Source organism: Danio rerio, chromosome 19 (genome assembly GCF_052040795.2).
Source record: "Danio rerio strain M-AB ecotype USA chromosome 19, GRCz13ab, whole genome shotgun sequence".
NCBI lineage: Eukaryota > Metazoa > Chordata > Actinopteri > Cypriniformes > Danionidae > Danio > Danio rerio.
In genome coordinates, this window is record NC_141039.2 from 10119165 (window position 1) to 10135464 (window position 16300).

Sequence of the window (16300 nt, forward strand, 5' to 3'; positions counted from 1 at the left end):
TTTTCCTTCGGCTTAGTCCCTTTATTCATCAGTGGTCACCACAGTGGAATGAACCACCAACTTATCCAACATATGTTTTACACAGCAGATGCCCTTCCAGCTGCAATCCAGTACTGAGGAACATCTATACACACTCATTCACACCCACACTCATACTCTATGGCAGGGGTGTCCAAACTCACTCCTGGAGGGCTGGTGTCCTGCATAGTTTAGCTCCAACTTTCTTCAACACACCTCCCTGGAAGTTTCTAGTATACCTAAAAAGAGCTTGATTAGCTGGTTCAGGTGTGTTTACCAGGGGTTGGAACTAAAATAACCAGGACTGAGTTTGGACACCCCTGCTCTATGGTCAATTTAGTTATTCAATTAATCTATACCGCATGTCTGTGGACTCTGGGGGAAACCGGAGCACCCAGAGGAAACCCACGCCAACTTGGGGAGAACATGCAAACTCCACACAGAAATGCCAACTGACCCAGACTCGAACCAGTGGCCTTCTTGCTTTAAATGTTTATATCTTACTTATATAAACATGTAAAGCTTGTAGTTTGTCACGTCCGCCGAAATGGATCAACGATTTTATTCATGTCACCTCATACTTTATTTTCTCATCAAATCCTGACCAGTCAAATGCTCTCTAGTATCTGACTTGCCCCACCCCTTCAAGGCGCTTCTCATTTACTTTTCATATGATGTGCTTGAGCCACTCCCAGAATGGTGGTAAAATGCAGCACTATTGGCTGTTGTATAAAAAGCAGTTGAGCTACACTGTGTCCAACCCTCTCTTCATGTTTCGGTTTAAGATTGTTAAACGTCAAATAAAAAATGCCCATTTTGAAACACTTCACAGGACCTTTAGCAAAAAATAAATAAAATAAATTAACACTGGTTTCAGAATATATAAAAACAATATGGTTTTCACCTATTGTGTAAACTACAAAAATACTTAGGTAAAAAAATATTCCCACCACTTGTAATGATATTTTTTCAAAGATATATTTTTACTTCTAAAGCAGAGGTGTCCAAACTCGGTAATGGAGGACCGGTGTCCTGCATATTTTAGCTTCAACCCCAATTAAACTCACCTGAACCAGCTAATCAAGCTCTTTCTAGGTAGACTAAAAACCTTCAGGGAGGTGTGTTAAAGGAAGTTGAAGCTAAACTATGCAGGAAACCGGCCCTCCAGGACCGAGTTTGGACACCCCTGCTTTAAAGCCACATATGAATGCAGGCTTTCAAATAATGTGAATATTATCATGCTTTGATGGGGATGCTAATAAAGTTGTCGTTTATGGTGTGAATGTGCTATTACAGCTCTGGTTTTGACTTCCCTATTCTTACAAAATGATCATTTTACTGTTATCATTCAGTAAACAGGACTTAATTTTAACACAGTTTTCAGAGTGCTAATATATATGAAAACAATACTACTATCACCTCAATGTAAACTGCAAAAATAGTTTTGTCAAAGTTGCACTGTAAAAAAATCCTGGGATCCATTCATTCATTTTCCTTCAGCTTAGTCCCTTTATTCATCAGGGGTCTCCACAGCGGATTGAACAGCCAACTTATCCAGCATATGTTTTACACAGCGGATGCCCTTTCAGCTGCAACCCAGTACTGGGAAACATCCATACCCACATACGCTACGGCCAGTTTATTTATTTAATTCACCTGTACCGCTTGTCTTTGGACTGTGGGGGAAACCGAAGCACTCTTTCATTTAGGGCTACCATTGAATTAACTGTGCAGGCTTACAAATGACGTGAATATTATCACACTTGGTTGGAGTGCTAATAAAGTTGTGGTTCATGGCGTGAATGTGCTTTTACTGCTTTGGTGTTGACTTCCCTATTCTTACAGAATGATCATTTTACTGTTATTATTGGCAGAACAGGCCTCAAAGTCTGCATGATCTGAAAGTTGCTGAGACGTTTACATCAGTAAGTAGATGTACTAACAACTGAAATGGAATATTAAGTAGGGGGCGGGGCTTTCTTGTTGCACATCATTCTCAAATGGTAGTTCAGTTCAATTTTATTTGCATAGCGCTTTTTGCAATTATTGTTTCAAAGCAGCTTTACAAAATGTGCACCCTATTGGATTACATTCAAATCAGAGATGTTAGTTACTACTATCTTTAATTAACTAGTAACAAATTATTAATAGCTTTAAACAGTTAAACGTTACTATATATAAACACAGTCAATCTGCAGTTACAGTATATAGAGGATGTCTATGTTCAATAAAGTGTATTTGTGTATTAAGTGTATGTGTTGTCCTCTAAATCTAATCTAAGTCTTGGATTAAGTGAAGCAGCACAATCTTTAGAGGCCTCAGGATGGGCATTCCAGGTGGAAAAAGACAGCAAAGAAAATAATTAGCGTAGCTGCTGCTGTTGATAATGTGTTTGAACAAGATATATTAATGTCAATGTGAAAATTAAGTGGTATAAATTAAAATAGGTGCTAAATAAACAAACATATAAAACATAGAAGTATTTTGAACAAAGTGCCTGGTGTATATAGAGAGGATTGGTGTATGTCCTTCAGGTGGATTGTCAAGCCCACTCACCTACGGGAGCACATTCACGCATCCTACAGTTATGTGATGCATTTGCTTTATCAGTCTTTAATCTAGTTTTGAACTGCGAGAGTGTGTCTGAGGCTCGGATATCATCACCAAGGCTATTCCAGAGTTTATAAGCCATATGTGAGAAGGCTCGACCTCTTTTAGTGGACTTTGCTATTCTGTGTACTACCAGAAGCCCTGAGTTTTGAGATCTTAAAAGAGGGGCATTGTAAGCAATTGGTCAGACATTGATTGAAGAAATGTAAAAAAAATAATAATAATTTCAGTGAATTAAGCTGCACGGACTGTTCACCTAAAGAATAAAAATGTGCAATGGAAGGATTCTCGTCCTCCCACTCATGCTCAGTGGATTAGAGAAACTATGTTTTGTCTTTATTTGGAAAAATTTAGGTTTTCATTAAGAGGGGAGGAGGGGATATATTTTAAGGTGTGGCAACCTTTTATTCATTATGTGGAAAATCTCAAATAATTTGATTTTACTGTACATATGGTATGTATGGTATGCTTTTTTTTGCCTTTATTTTAACAAAACAAAATAGAACAGAACAATGACCACAGCTTACAACTTACAAATTTCTCAACATCACAGCACATAATGAAAATCAAAATCAAAAAGAAGACATAAAAATACAGAGTAATAATAAAAATAGAAAAGTGCATAAATTAACCAAGGTTTATGGTGATCTAAGGTTTTGCAAAAATATACCTTAAATCCTAGGACCTATATATTCAAGGAACGGAGTCCAGATCTGATAAAAAGTGTCCCCTTTTCCCCTTGACCAGTGAGTAAAGTATTCCAATGACATAAGATCAAATATGCCATTCTGATACTGTTGGTGCTTTATTAGATATCCATTTGAGAAAAATACATTTACGTGCAGCATAGGTAAGAAAGTTAAACAACTTCTTGTTACTTGCACTCTTTAAATTATTATCAGTTAGACCTAACAAAAAATTAAGAAAATCAAAGTCTCATCTTGTATTAAATATAAGACTTAATCTCCAACAAATCTGTGCCCAATAGCCTTTAATATGTGTCCAAATACAATGTATAAAATTACCTTCTTCAACTTTGCATTTTAAAGAGAATGGAGAATAATTTGGATTTAACTTATGTCTAGTGATGGGGTAATTTGGAGACGATGTAAAAGTTTGAACTGTTGTTCTTTAGTTCTATTACAGATTGATATATTGCCAGCATGGTATGCTTTTTTATTTTACCAGAGACATGAGGGATATTTTGAGTAGCCCCTCCCCTTTAAAAAAATAGCCAATAGTGTTTTGTTTATATCACAGGGTTTGCCAGCAAAAGTGCATCTTGGCAGCAACAGTCTACAGTAATACTTCTGTATCTGTGTCTCCACCTTAAAATAAAGCATTCAGAACTCCAAATAGGTTCAAATAAGCTTTGAGGTCTGTGCTGACGTTTGTATATAATTGTAATTTGTGTGGACTAGAGTAGATCATACGTGTATTGTAGCAGTTTCTGTGACATTAATGTGAATCCAGACCATATTTACACTGAGTTGTTCATCCCTCTAGGCTGTATAGCCCACTATGCACCATTCCGGAGTTGAAATCCTACTTACCTGTATGCTGACTGTGTAGGCGTGTGTAAAAGACATTTTCTACCTTGGGGCATAGAAAAGTTATTGAATATGCACACAGAACGTTTCAACATCCTGGCTTTTTGGGTTTGCTCCCTGCACTGTTACTGCAGCACTCCATTACATTTTCTCATGTATGCAGGTGTTCAGGCAAACCCATGGTATAAATGCTTAATTCCATGTGAATAAATGACCAATTGCAGCTGTGTCTTGTGGAGGACGGGATGATTCGCATCCTGAAAAGCATTGGATTGGTCAGAAAACCTGATGAGAAGATGTGTGTGTGATGTCATAAAAAACTGAGAGTGACACACTGTATTTTTTAATGCTCACATCTTCCAAATGTTAATTTTGACTTGGAGCTCACAATCTTATAGATGACCTAAAATATAAAATAAATAAAAAATTTCAGGGGGATTTAAAGTGAATTATTAACTTAGAACACAGACTTGAGAAACACGATTATTTAAATAATAAAAGTGGAGTTTAGATCAACTTTCCATTACATTTCCTCATATATCCAAGTGTTTAGGCAAAGCTTGGAATAATTAGTAAAGCAAACCTTGGTATAAATGCTTATTTACATGTGAATAAATGACCAATTGTTATGGGGAGTGGGATTGCTCCACTGAAGAGCATTTGATGGTCAGAAAATCTGATGAGAAGATTGAGTCATAATAAAGTGAAAGGGATAAACTGATTTTGTGAATGCTTACTTGTATCTTCGAAATGTCGTTTTGGAGGTCACACTCTTATAGATAACCTTAAGATACAAACCCCTTCAAAATGATTTCAGGGGAACTTTAAACTGAAAGATTAATCCAAAACACAGATTCGATAAAAAAACAAAAAACAAAAACAACACATAGTTAATTTGATGATAAACAGTGGGCAGTTCAGATCAACACTCCATTACATTTTCTCATATATGCAAGTGTTCAGTCAAACCCTTGGTATGAATGCTTAATTCCATGTGAATAGATGACCAATTCCAGCTGTGTCTAGTGGGGGGCGGGATGCTTCGTATCCTGAGGAGCATTTGAGATGATGAGAAGATGTGTGTGTGGTGATGTCAAAAAAACAGTGAAATGCTCACATCTTCCAAATGTAAAGTTTGACTTCCTTTTGGAGCTCACAATCTTATAGATTACCGAAAATAAACAATTAAATTTTTTTTAGGGGGATTTAAAGTAAATGATTAACTTAAAACACACATTTGAGAAGCACTGCTAATTAGATATTAAACGTTAAGGAGTTTAGATCAACTTTCCATGAAAATTCTTCATAAATCCAAGTGTTTAGACAAACCTTGGTATAATTGTTATAGCAAACCTTGGTATAAATGCTTAATTACATGCGAATAAATGACCAATTGTTTCGGGGAGTGGGAATGCTTCACTGAAGGGCATTTGATGGTCAGATAATCTGATGAGAAGATGAAGTGCATCGTGATGTCATAAAAAAGTGAAAGTGATAAACTGCAATTTTAAAATCTGACTTTTCTATCTTCCAAATGTGATTTTTGACTCCTTTTTGGAGCTCACAATCTTACAGATAATCTGAAACAAAAACTTAAAATGATTTCAGGGGGCTTTAAAGTGAATCATTAATTTAAAACATATTCAGCTCCTCTCCTAATGATTCTGCTCACTCACACGGTTACACAACCCGCCTCACGGCTACGATTCCCACGGGAGTCTCGATATTTCACTGTGGGTAAACACTGCCACGAGCGTGCGACAACACGAGCCCCCTTTTGAGGAGTCATAGCCTACATTTTCTTTTAACGAACCAACATTTTTCAGAATTAGGTAACGTTACAGAGTGTGTGCTCGTTCGTTGTATATTTATATCATGGACCATAATAAAAAACATTACTCCCTAGATTTAGTCAAAAGTGTGTAAGTGAATTTCTAGGAGAAAGTGCCTAACAGCCGTCGAGTCGACAACTGCCCTCTCCTCCCTCCCTCCTGGCCGTCCACTCCTCCTCCTCCTCCCGCTCCGCCTGTGAGAATGCCCGTGCTGTACTGACAGAAACGATACGGGCTAAGCAGACATGGAGGCCCGATTGACGAGAGAGGCCCGTTCCGACGAGCCAGAGCTTCACTAACTCGGACCCGGAGAGAATTTCGGGCGACATATCGGATTATCACGGGTAACGAGCGACGCACACGAGACAGGGGAGAGGTGGAAGAATTTGAGGGAGAGATCCATTTCGGGTCCCTCTGTTGATTCAACGCAGCAGCCGCCATTTTGTTGACAGTTCGTGTTTTTAATAACCCGTGCAGGGCTCATCCCGGAGAGCGTTAGATTTTTGCATTCCGCTTCTTTTGGTCCTTCCGAGGATATTTATGCTCATTTTTTGTTATTTTTTACTGAAGGCCTGATGGAGAAGGGGACGGTTTACTCATTCCCTTCGCACCAGCAGCGGTTGCTTCGTTACATTACTCGTATGGACAAATCGCGGGGGTTTTGCTAGCAATGCCAGCAAATGTGTCTTGACAGGACAGCTCAGTCGTTTCGTTAAGAGTGTGGGGTTGATAGTAGTGATTAGCGGGTGTGAATTCACTCGTATAGAGGGTTGTAAACAACACATAGACGTGAATTGGATGGCCGTTGACGTTGTGTACGTGTGGTTACAGCCTCGATGTTGAGCAAAACCAACTTACCTTGCTCCAGACATGTGTCTTTCAAAATTGCAATGGCAGCAAGGTATTTTGACGTCCCGCTGTAGTAACCCTTTCACTTGCTATTATTGTTTCACACAGACTGGGTTTGGACATATTTAGTAGTGTCCTGAGGTTGAGCTCAATATATATGCTCTTCGCTAACGAGCTATGCTAGCTAACGTTATATTAGGATCATAAACCGTGACCAGTGCGCCTCACGTAGATAAATATCGTTACTTGCGGGGTGACTGGATCAACAGACTAACGTTAGGCTAATGTTTTGTTATGTCATACATTGGTTGGAATGTTCTTACGAGAAACGTGACGCCTTTTTCCCTCTTGCTTTTTTTGGGTACATCAGCAATTTCAAGATAAATATCCGAGCGACCATGCTGGGAGGATTTTGACCGCAAATTATGTGAACGCCGTTCTAGCTCGCTAAGGTAAGTTCTTCATACTTTATTCTGCATTTAGACTTCAAATGTGCTATAAATGCTCTGTAATCTAGATGTTTGTGTATTCTTTGAGTACATTTGTTCGAACTAGAAAGGGAAAACGCAGTATTTTGATGCATGACATGCGCGTAACGCTTTGTTTGTTTGTTATTGCTAAACGTAATGCGGCTTGGAAAGTGTTACGGTGTTCATTCATTCAGAAGTTATGATCAGCGAGCCTTAAGTGTTCATAAAAAAGGCTTAATTCATAGAAACGAACCTTCAGTGGCACCTGCCAGTAGATCATCCTCAGTTAACCTCGTTCACAATAGGGTTCATTGCACGTGCAAATTGCGCGCGCCTTTGCCTGGTTATAGTTTTTCCCCATTGGAGCAGATGTCTGAGAAGTGGAGGAAAGTGTAGAAAGTGGTGTCTGGAGCCCTTGAGCAACCTTTGACCTCTGACTCCGCTGTCAAGGAAACCAGAAGCTTCCCGCTGACTGAGAGCTGTTTGAGTGGATAGCAGTGATTTCAGGCATTTATTTGTGGTCGGGGAAGATTTGAAATATAAGTGCAGATTAATAGCAGATCCCAATGCTTTTGCCGGCAACATTACGTTAGCCAGTTTAGTTTTGTTTTGTGGTGCTTTGTGTTTCTATTTGATGCAAAGTTGCGAGGCGTAACATAGATTAAAGTGCACCAATGATGAAAGTCAACTTTTGGAAGTTTTTTGGACAGAACTGTGTGTATGTATAGTGTTGACAGTCATATTGGAGTGCTATAAACCCAACAAGTCTCTTTTTTATTTACTGACGTTAAATTCGGAGCCAAATCCCAGTGATTTTGATGCCCACTGCAACGTGATGTAGGAGTCCGGTTTTCCCCGCCCACCAAATTGATTGACAGACGCCATGTATCGATAATAACATGTACACACGTCCACAGAACATTTTTTTTTGCAAAAAAAACTGATTAAAACATTTGTTAGGCATGAGATGATAACCGTTTTCAAGCTATAACGCGGTTTGGAAAAGTCAAGGTTTTATAATCGTCGAAATTTTCTACCAATCCTAGGGTATGTGTAAGATTTTTTATTTACATTTTTTTTTTTTTTTTTTTTTAGGACAACAGTATCTCCAGCAGAAAATATATCCAAAAATGCCATTTTAAATTGTAAAAAAAACAGTGTTTTTGAAACAAATGAAGACAGCAGAAGTCAATGATTCATTTGAATTATTTAGCCTGACATGTTTACTTCTCCAAAATATTTAAAATATTTCTCAAAATAAAATGTATTGTGTTCAAAGTGGAACAACGTCTTTGTTTTTTACCCAGACATTGAAAAAATATTTTTATATTATAGAGCAGTAATCACAATACCATGAAACCGTGATATTTTTATTCAAGCCCTGCTGAAAAATCCAGCTTAAACCAGCCTAGGCTGGTTGGCTGGTTTTAGCTGGTCAATCAGGCTGGTTTTAGAGGGGTTTTGGCCACTTCCAGGCTGGTTTCCAGCCATTTCCAGCCTGGTTTTAGCTGGTCAGGCTGGAAAATGACCAGCTAAATCCAGCTAAAACCAGCTTGACCAGCCTAGCCAGGTTGGGAGCCCAGCCAAAACCAGCTATGTCCAGCTATGTCCAGCTTAAACCAGGCTAGTCAAGCAAAAAAAAAATTCTGTGGACGTGTGTACATGTTATTATCGATACATGGCGTCTGTCAATCAATTTGGTGGGCGGGGAAAACCGGACTCCTACATCACGTTGCAGTGGGCATCAAAATCACTGGGATTTGGCTCCGAATTTAACGTCAGTAAATAAAAAAGAGACTTGTTGGGTTTATAGCACTCCGCCAAAACCCCTCTAAAACCAGCCTGGTCGACCAGCTAAAACCAGCCAACCAGCCTAGGCTGGTTTAAGCTGGATTTTTTAGCAGGGAGGTTATCATACCGTCAGAATCTTATACCGGCCCATGTCTAATATATGTTACAATTTTCTGTGATTTTATTAAGTCTGTCTGTTTTTAAAATAGAGCAGATTTGTAATAAAGACAGTAAAATTGGCATGTAATTCTTAACCTCTATAATCACGACAGCCGCATAGTAAACGCTAATATGTGTGTTTGTGTGTGTGAGTCTCATCATTTCAGAAAGGCTTGAATAAATTCCACCTCAAATACATAAAAAAAGTGGTATTTTTGACTAATCAACTGTATTTCAGCTTCATCCATGTCTCTGTCACTGACTGCTATTTATCTGACGTAGCGCATGATGAGAAGCAGACACGCACGTGGAAGCGGTGGGCAGGGAGAAGTAGCTCATTTGCATTTAAAGCCACAGGCGACAAAAGCAGCTACACTGTGCTCAGACACCAAAATGTAGGCTATAATAAATAATCTGATCTGTATTTTGAGCTGAAACTTTAGAGCGGGGGTCACCAATCTTGGTCCTGGAGGGCCTGCAGGGTTTAGCTCCAACTTGCCTCAACACACCTGCCTGGATGTTTCAAGTATACCTAGTAAGACCTTGATTAGCTTGTTCAGGTGTGTTTGATCAGAGTTGGAGCTAAAATCTGCAGGACACCGGCCCTCCAGGAACAAGTTTGGTGACCACTGCTTTAGAGACTTTAGAGAAAAGCTTATCTAACATCTTAAAAATAAAATAGGTGACCTTTAGTAATTGGGAAATCTATCGAATTTCTGCAGATCTTCGCATATTGTTTTGGCAGATAATTAAGAAACCTAGTTACTTTATTGTTTAAATCGCACATATACAAGTTTTATTGTCCTAAATAAGTAACAAACAGTTGGTTGTCAAAAGGTACTGAAACATGTTCACAGTTGATGTGATTAAATGAATAGTTCTCTCATAAATGAAAATGTACTCACCCTTAAGTGGTTTCAATCCTTTATGAGTTTTCTCTTTCTGTTGAACACAAATGAAGATATTTTGAAATATGCTGCAAACTTGCTACTACTTCTATAATGTTTATTTTCCTATTGTGAAAGATAAAACATGATTAAACATTTCAAACCTTTCCCAAAATATCTTAAGTAAATAAATATCAAAAAATATAAAAATTGATGTTTGAAGATCAACATAGATGTTAATCCAGGATCATATTGTACTTGGCAAAATCATAACGTGCCTTCACTTGTCACACAGCTGTTTGAGTATCTTTTTTCTGTTGAGCACAAATGAAAATATTTTGAAATTTGCTGCAAACTTGCAACTATTTCCATAGTATTTGTTTTGTTTTCCTACTGTGAAAGATAATAATTAAAAATTTTAAACCTTTCCCGAATTATCTTATTTTGTGTTCAGCAGAAAAAGAAAACTTGCACCTCATGATTTTGCCTAGTACGAAATATTTTCAAAATCAGAGGCAAATAATAGTTGTATAACTGTTATGTAGAAATGCAAATACTTACTAAATTTAGTAAATGCTTACTAAATGTAAGCCTAAATTTAACATAAATGGTAGACGTATCCCTTAATTCTGATTGGCTGATTAGAACGTTGTTCCAGGATCAACATAGACATTAATCCAGGAACATTCAGATGACAAGGGAAGATTAAAGAAATTATGACGGAATTTTCAGTTTTGGGTGAACTATCCGTTAAACTTAAAATGACCTCATACATCCACTAAAATAAAGTTTTTTTGGGTTAGAAGTCTTCCCAAATATGTCTCATGCTCTAGGAAAAGGTCACATTTATTTGCACATGCAGTTGGCAGGATAATGTATTTTTGAAAGCAAGGAGTGCTTAAATATATTACATGTTGTGGTTGCTACATTAGTTACATCTCAGTTACATAGTTACATCTCAAATGTAGAATAAATAACAATGTCTTGTTATAGGGCAAGATGTGTGATAAGTCAAGATAGATATCTCTGCTAAAGGACCGATGAATATTGAAGACGATTGTAGTATACTAAGAATACAGAATACAGTGGAAATGATTGTAGTTAGGTTAGCATAGTTGTTTTTGTGTTGTGTGAATATGATGTAGCCTATATTTATGTTATGTTTGCTTTTCCCAATATTGGGTTGCAGCTGGAGAGGCATCTGCTGCGTAAAACATATGCTGGAATAGTTGCTGGTTTATTCCGCAGTGGCGGCCTCTGAAATAGAAACTAAGCTAATGAATTTATGTGTGCTTTAAATCTTTACTATATAATATACATTTTTTGGCAGAGCTATTTCTTATGTCACCCACCATCATCTTTTGCCACTTTAAAAAAAATTGGTTCAATTTTGTCCATATAAACCTTTCTGTTTTATACAATTATCTTCTTTTCCATATTTTAGTCTAGTATAAACCTGGAATTAAGATTTGTTTGGCTTCATCAGATCACAACTAGACTATAACTGCTGTTTTATTCTGTCCACTACTTCACTGATGTCTTTTTGGAGAGAGTGTATGTATCTGCTTTTTCTGATTGTTCAATTTAATATAAAACAATTTCACTGGTTTCAGGGATATGTATAGGGATAAGGCTAGGCCTAGAATAAATTGCATGTATCAGTCTTAACCAAAAATAACTTGCAGTGAAATAAACATAAAATTCACCAGTGCCCTAGAATAGTGTCAAGATACACACTAGTAATGTTTTTTAATGTAATTCTTATAAAAGCAGCTTAATTACCTAATACTGAAGGCAAGACCTAGCTTAAGCTAAGCCCTGTTTGTGAAACCGAACTAAATGGTGACCATTGGTCACATTCGAAGTTAACTAACTGCCCAGCAAGCATTTTTTGTTTTTAAAAGATGTCAAATAGACGTCTAATAGACATCTAAACAAAGTTGTCTTGGCTAAAATGAGGCTAAATTTGGGCTGTCAGGGAAAGTCTAATAGACGTCTAAGAATAAGCCAAAACAAGACTAATCATCAAATAAACAGATATAATTGACTACACTAGTCTGTCTAATATGTCTATTTGATGACTAGTTTTGGGCTATTCTTAGACGATTAGATTGTTAGATTCGATTTGTACTGACAGGCCAAGTTTAGCCTTGTGTTAGCCAAGCTGTGTATGAGGCATCTATTTAACACAAAATTGTTTGATGGGTGGGGACTATTTTCAGGTGCTGTGTAATAGGGCTGCATAATATATTGTTTCAGCATTGATATCGCAATGTGATCATTTGATTCGCAAAAGTCACATCACAGAATATGCAATGTTAATTTTGTATTATAATTGATTATTTACATGTTTTTGAGGCCTGTCACTGTATAAGGATTTAAAAAACATTCAGGTGTAGGAAATTGAACTATTTATATCTTTAATGATTAATTTGATAGTATTGTCTTCATTATTCTGTACTTGAATTCTGTTAGACTCGGAAAATGGCAAATCACTGTTTATTTCAATTGTATCTGTTTCTTTATTGTATTAACAGATTGTTTATTAAATTATATGCAGATGCGCTCACCTACAGAATCATCCCAATCAATCTAAAATGATCAGCTATTTCCTAATAGAGATATTCAAGTCATCTGGTGGAATTGTATTCACATTGCAATATATATATCACAGAATATCAAATATTTTTTCAATATCGTGCAGCTTTACAGTACAATACTATTGCTTCTGCTGCAGCCATGGTACAGCAGCAAAGTTCTTTGATTATTATGCCAGAATGAGAGTGTAGTTCTTAGCCATTTCAACGTAGAAAATAGCAACTTTTAATTTTCCGTCAGTCTTAGTGCAAGATTTAACTACTGAAGAGTCGAGAGCTTTTATTAGAAAAATAAAAATGTCTTTGGTAATTTTTTTTTGCGAGATGCTAATGGTTTATTTGATTTAATCATCTATGCTACGCTTATTTAAAATACTCCTCCCAGACCCAGAAATTGTCTGAATGATAAAACTCAACTGTTTAACTCTAGGGGAGTAGAAAATAAGATTTGTATCCGCTTGTTAAGTCATGACGTTTGGAATACTGTTTCCTGGTCCTTGTCGCTACTCATTTTAATTGAGAAATTATTAGTTTATGATCACTTTCATTCATATCACACATTAATGGGACTTTTATATAAATTCATGGTGTACACGACATTCTCTGGATTTGCTGCATCACAGATACCAATATATATATATATATATATATATATATATATATATATATATATATATATATATATATATATATATATATATATATATATTGTGATTGTGATTTTCGAAAGTATTGCATCGCTTTGTAAATGTTTATTATTACCATTTGTTGAGTCTCCCCATACAGTTTGATAGAGCGCTTGGACCCGAAGCCGCTTCGCATGACCTTATACTTAACAAGCGGATTAACACTTAAGGCTGGTTTATACTTCTGCATCGAGTGATCAGTGTGACCCACAGTGCCTGCCTTGCACATAGTCGTGCATTTATACTTCTGCTTGCTGTTTGTGTTGCTCTGCAATAACACTTCCGAAACGCTAGCTGGCAGTAGGTTATGTTATGTTCCTCTGTATTGAGTTTCTTCGCGGGTATTTTGTTTTTTTATGAACGCTACAAGTAGCTAAAACTCGCTTATTCAGAGACAGGAACTGGTGGATGTGCAACAACTTTAATCATAAGGTAAACACAAAACAAAAGTTTCCATCGGGAGCTACTTCGCAGCTCTCAGCACCGCCCACACTTGTCACTGGTACCAAGCCGACCAATCACATAGCATGCTCTATGCGTCTTTGCGACGTATAGCTAAATTTTTTGTGAGGTGCATCGACATCAGCCACAGTGAGGGCTGTGTGACCACTCGTAGGCTGCGCCGGACCATACGCGTGACGCATAAATATACTGACACAGTATAAAATAGCCTTTAGATGTGTTTCATAATAGATCTGTCACCGATAGCATTTTATTCCTTCTTTTAATATGATTTGACCACATAATTTAAATCCTGGGCTTGACATAAAGTACCAAAAGTAAAACTGCGTTTAAAAGCAAGATGAACATTTTGACATGCAAATGCTTTTCAATATTGATGTTTCATCCCTACGTTAATAGGATTTGATATTGCAGCTTAAAAGATGGGTAGAAGAAAGGGAAACAAAGTATAAACACATTTAAAAGGATGAGTGGGACATGAGAGGAGATGCTAATTGCTTGCTTTAAGTCTCTAGCTGCAGCTAGCCAAAGTTTCAGGCTTACTAAATCTCTTAAACTACAACTTTCTTCCCTGCGTCCCAATTTGTCCTGCAGTGTGTTTTGGCTGGCAGGGAGTTGTGGCTTTCAGGGCGCGTAGAAGAAACGAGCGCATGTAATTCCATAGTAGAGGAAAAGCTGTCTAAATCCACAGAGTTAGTATATTATATCTACGCTGCCAAAGCAAGCACAGATTAAAGAGCCGGGAATGACAGGTGCTGAAAGAGCGTGAATGAAGGAGGAAGCTGAAAATGTGATGACTTAAGAGCTTCATTTTTGTTTGTTGATGTATTCGCTTTGATGTTACACTAGGGAAAGTTGCTTTATCTGGACACACATCATTTGACAGGGTTCATGTTTCCATCTTCCATAAACAACTGACGATAATATAACTAATTAAACATACTTGATATATCATCTTTTACTGCAGCACATTGTTATTAAATGTGGTAAAATATTACAGCAATTGTGTAATATTTCATAACAACTGTAGTATAAAGGGTTTTTTGGTTGCTTAATGTTTTGCTTCTGTAGGTCAAACAGCATTGGTTGGATTCCTATTGCATCAGATGCAAAAATGTAAACATAAATGTGTTGGATTATTAGTAACAACAGTCTTGGTGCAGTTATTTTCATGCTTTCCCTCAAACTTTTACTGCAGCCATTTTACAATACAAGGTAGCGTTTTATTTTTGGCATCTCCGCGAAGAGAGGAGGAATTTAAGAAGGAATAGCACAGTAACAAGGAGCGGAGTACGACCTAGAGCACTGAGGAAATAGGGGAATGATTGTCACTAAGGGAGGGACGAACCAGGGAAAAAGGACGGAGGGAGGGAGCGCTGGGGAAATGTGTTTTCGATTAGTAGTAGCACAACGGCTCTAGTTTGACCGCTGTACTGTTAGATTTCCAAGTGAGTGTTGGAGGGAGCCTAAATGAGTGAGAGGCTGAAAAGAGTGACAGAACAAGGTGAAAGGGTAGGTCGGGCAGAGAACAAGAGAGGTGTGATTTTTGGATTGCGGTGTGTGAAACGGGAAGGGGCGAATGGAAGAGAAAGGGCGTGTTTAAATGAAATGGGGTGAGTAATTATAGTAAACAGAGAAGTTGGAGTAGAGAGAAGGAAGGCAGGACTCCAAGTTCTGGAGCGCAGTTTATAGTTGTAGTGATTTCACAGAAAACGACTCTCTCAATATAAAAGACCACCACTAATGAAACAACACTGCGTAAAATGGTTCTCCGAGCTTTTTCTTGTGCCAAGCGCTAAACAGCCGTAACCATACATGTAGCGTTCCAATGACCTAGGCGTTGTTAATAGACTTGTGTAATATTTAAACCTTTGCTCTCAACGGGGTTAAAGAAACTGTCCACTTCTGTCCTCTCTTTTCCTATTTTTTTCCTCAGTCTTTCATTCACTCGCTGTGCTTTTCTGACTGGCAGTCATAAAAGGGCTCGAAAAGGTGACCGGATCCTCTGTCTCCCTGAGGACCCTTTATGCTAAGGTCACCACTCGGACTCGCCTCTCAATGACTTGACCCTTAGAAAGCACCTGTGGCCAGCATGGTACTAAATTACTCAGTGGCCTTTTGTTTTGGAGGTGTGTAAGGCGTAAGGTTACTTTTGTTAAGCCCCCCAGTAGTTATTTTGTAGATTCCTAAAAAGTTTATGTTCTCTGGCTTTTAAAATCCTGGTCAGTTTATTAGAAACGGTCTTACACAGGCTTGTAAAAAGGGTTTGTTTATTGTTTGCAAACTTTACTGCTTGGAATCCTTTGAAAAGAATAACTGATCCGTCTGTCCTGATAATTGATAGTACTGTGTGAAAATAAAAATAATACAAATATTAAACATTCTGTAA

At 37.6% G+C, this 16300-nt stretch overlaps 1 protein-coding gene and 1 long non-coding RNA gene across 6 annotated transcripts in view; one reads left to right on the forward strand and one right to left on the reverse strand.

Moving 5' to 3' along the window:
• Positions 1-3009: 3009 nt before the first annotated feature.
• LOC141379011 (uncharacterized) lies at positions 3010-6460 on the reverse strand. Its single transcript, XR_015516532.1, has 3 exons — positions 4916-6460; positions 4533-4581; positions 3010-4435 (listed from the first exon to the last, which is right to left on the reverse strand). It is a non-coding gene; the product is annotated as an uncharacterized LOC141379011 (long non-coding RNA).
• The window catches only part of ash1l (ASH1 like histone lysine methyltransferase), a 54478-nt gene continuing 44386 nt past the window's right edge, over positions 6209-16300 (forward strand). For 3 of the 5 annotated variants that reach the window (XR_015516036.1, NM_001346407.2, XM_087294710.1), the window contains exons 1-2: positions 6209-6354; positions 7230-7311. The gene's annotated coding sequence lies outside the window, so the exon portion shown is untranslated. Of the gene's footprint in view, positions 6912-7229; positions 7312-16300 lie in introns of all 5 variants that reach the window. The other 2 variants (XM_087294712.1, XM_087294713.1) reach the window with 1 other exon arrangement.